This window comes from Octodon degus, unplaced genomic scaffold (genome assembly GCF_000260255.1).
Source record: "Octodon degus isolate 3935 unplaced genomic scaffold, OctDeg1.0 scaffold00930, whole genome shotgun sequence".
Lineage (NCBI taxonomy): Eukaryota > Metazoa > Chordata > Mammalia > Rodentia > Octodontidae > Octodon > Octodon degus.
The window spans coordinates 1-3,562 of record NW_004525506.1 but is presented as its reverse complement, the minus strand read 5'-3'; the positions used below and the strand labels follow the sequence as shown (position 1 = coordinate 3,562).

The following is a 3,562-nucleotide window of genomic DNA, read 5'->3' as shown; positions in this document are numbered from 1 at the left end:
AGTCTGGGATGGAAGGTGGAGGATCCAAGCTGGAGGTGGAAGTCTGCCCTGCAAGCCAGGCGATGACGTCCAAGCCGAATGTGAAGACTGAAGCTCCGACGAAGTGAAGAGCGACTACTTCCTCAGCCCCTTTATATGGTCTCTTTGTGCTGAGTCACTCTGGGGGCAGAACCAATTGTGTCCCAGGGCAGGACCCCCACCAGCCGGAAGTGCTTGGGGGAGTCATCTGGCCAAGTTGACACAATGTATCAACCACTACAGCATTACTGCCTGATGTGTGATTTGCGAGAGTAAAACAGAGGTAGTATTTCTCATTGTTCTGTCCTTGAAGCTTCGTGAGCAGATTACGTCAGGTGCACGTATTGTTCACACTCCCTGTTTGATGGAAAAGCATGTACGCTTTTGTTCTTGCTCTGATGCACACAGAGCCCAGGGAAGCCCCCACTATGCAGTTCTTCTACTCCTCTGCCGCATCCCTGCCTGCAGTATGTGTTGTTCAGCCCTGGTCTACAGCTGCCTGTATGTGTCTGCTGAATTATATTTGCTAATTAACTTTTGTCATACTACTATTGAATAGGTATTATCTTTCAGAGATGTTGAAATTCATCAGAATATTGCCATATATTTTCATATTATCATTTTTACTCTAAATCCTACTTTTTCTTTGCAACATCATTATTAGAAACTTTAGAGACTTCATTTCTGTCTTTTTCTTTTTTGTCTCTACATCATCTTAAAATATTATAGTTGTGTAAGATCACAATATTTTTGTGATAACTTGAAAATCTATGACATTATAAATTATGTTTTCCATTCTTTGTTATTTTTTTACTGTGCATTTGATAGAAGTTATTGGTACTTCATAAAATTCCCAAAGATTTATTCTCATTGCATTTGCTAAATATTTTGTTTGAAGCAGGTTGTCTTAAAATTATTCAAATTTAGTTTGGTTTCTACCCATCTTTCACAAAAAGCGTTAAGTAAATCTGTCATTTTGTCTGCAAAAGTTGTAAAATTTGTACTCAATACCAAAAAGCATTTATAGTTTTATTTATTTATTTATTTATTTTAGCGAAATGGAGTATTGAACTCAGGCCCTTGCACTTGCTAGGGAAGCATTTATTCCACTGAGCCATCTCCCCAGCCTGCATATATAATTTTCTAAGGAGTGGTTTCTTCTAAGCTCACCATCTGTACAGTAATGAAACAAAATTATTTATAATTTTGTAATGACAAATATGTGCCCTTTATTCTAGTGCATCATGTTCTTCTTTGTCTCTTTTGATCAGTTTCGTCTTTACATTCACATTGTTTGCAAACAGGATAGCTGCTCCTGCTTTTTTGTTGGTTGCTGTAGCATGAAAGTTGATTGTTTCCTACCCTTTGACTTTCAGTCTATGACCATCATTTGAGCTCAATTTGTTTCTTGCATACAGCACATTGATGGATTGTTCCTTGATCCAGCCTTCCAGTCTGCTTCTTCTGACTGATGAATTAAATTCATTTTCATTGATGGTTTTAACTGGTATGTATCAGCTTATCTGATGATATTTTCCTGTTGTGGGTTCCCTGATTTTCCCCTCTGTTTAAGTGCTTGCTCTGCCTGGTAGTTTGTGGCCGTGGTTGTTCTTGGCATTGTGCTCACATTTATCTCTTTATAGAATTCCTCCTTGTTGGGTTGGTTTGGTGGATATAAATTTCTTAATTTCTTGTCATGGAAGTATCATATTTTTCCATTAATTTTGAACGTTCATTTTGCAGGGTGCTAATCTGGATTGGAAGGTGTTTTCTTGCAGGACTTGAAATATTTCGCTACGCGCTTATCCTGAGTTGAGAGGTCATGCTGAGGAGCCTGCTGTGATTCTGACGGGCTTTGCTTTGTAGGCAATCAGTTTCTTTTCTCTAACAGCTTCTGAAATTCTTTTGTTGAATTTTTGGGGTTTTGATTACTTTTTGTCTGGGTACAAATTTATTTTGGGTATGGTTGTTTGGAACTGTATATGCTTCATTTATTTTTATGTCAGAGTCCTTATCAGTGCTTGGGAAGTTTTCTGCCATTGTTTCTGTGAAGAGTTTTTTTTTTTTAATGGTATTTATGCTGTCTCAAGCTTTCTTTTTTCTTAATGAATGATAACTTTATTTTAGCATTTACAAAGTCTTTCACCTAGAGCTTGGAATTCAAAATCAATGTCCTGGCCCGTGAGCTTCTTATAGACACCAGAGATTGTCTCGACCTTTGCTCCACGCTGTTCTGCGGGGCCCTGTCCAGGTGTACCCTGATGAGCCAGCTGCCATCCAGCTTCACGTGGATCCTCTTGCCCACTATCTCGCTCGGGAAGATCAGGTCCTCCAGGATGGCGTCGTGCACTAGGTCAGTGTGTGGCTTTGGGGATACTTTTGCTTATTTTTCATACAGCTTTTTCGAGTTGGCTTGGACAGAAATCTCCTCCATGAGATGGAGGCCACACGCTTCCCACTGAATTACTTCTCCAGCTCTCGTGCTAGCTGGACCTGGGTTTTCTGGAAAGACTTAAGCTGGGGAACTGGGACGAAAATGATGATTGCTTTCCGACCACTGCCAGCTTCAACTTCGTTAGCCGCAGTGATGTTGAGCTCACGAAAGTGCGCCGTGAGATCCGAGTTCATCTCCAACTCCAGCAGAGTCTGCGAGATGTGGGCCTCGAACTTGTCCAGCTTCTCACCTTTGGGCTTCACGATCTTCGTGCTCCAGCTGAGCATGGCGAGAGCCTTGCGGAGCGCCTGCTTAGGAAGAGCTCAAGCTTTCTCACTGACCTCAGCCAGTCGTAGGTTGTTATTATTATGCTTTATGTTGTAGGTCTTGGATTGAGTTTTTCATGGCTGCTTGCTACTATAGGCCTTTCGATGCAGGTCTGGGACTGGTCTTCTGTTGTTGGGGTTCTCCAAACGCTAACTGCTGGCTCCTCACTGTTGATTAGACGTTTCCATGTTGCTGTCTCGTTGATTAATCTGTGCACCCAGGACAGCCTGTCCTAGGTCTCAGGGTTCTAGTCGGGCTGCCTTCCAAGGGTTTATGTTTGTATTCTAATATGAATAATTTGCTATTTTCAGATTACTACTAACTAATATTCTGGGTTTTTTCCTTCAAATATTCATATGTGTTTGCTTTTATTATTCCAGTGTATTCTTTATACTTGGGTAAGGTCTGTGTTTTCTATTCTTTTTGTTTTTTATTGTAAAGAGAAAAACTGTAACATAGAATTTCAAAACAAGAGATTAGAAATGGTTAATATATTATGTATTCTTATCTTCAAAGTAGTTACTAAAGTTACAGGATATAAGTGTTTACACTTGCCAAAGAATAGTAGAACAAATTTTCTTTTTTTATAATTTTATTGAGAATCAAATAGCAATGAGACAGTTTCAAAATCGATTAATAGGACAGTTTCAATAATTAATACATTGCTTATCATTGCCTTCATAGTGTTTATTTGTAGTACAAGATGCAGACATGATATCCTGTCCAAATACTATGAGTACAAATCTTTCTTCCTCATTGAATTAAGAGAAAGTAGCTGTATAT

General features: G+C 39.4%; 1 pseudogene; it reads right to left on the bottom strand.

The window, feature by feature from the left end:
• Window positions 1-2,141: 2,141 nt before the first annotated feature.
• Window positions 2,142-2,739, bottom strand: LOC101573074 (annotated as a pseudogene).
• Window positions 2,740-3,562: the final 823 nt, after the last annotated feature.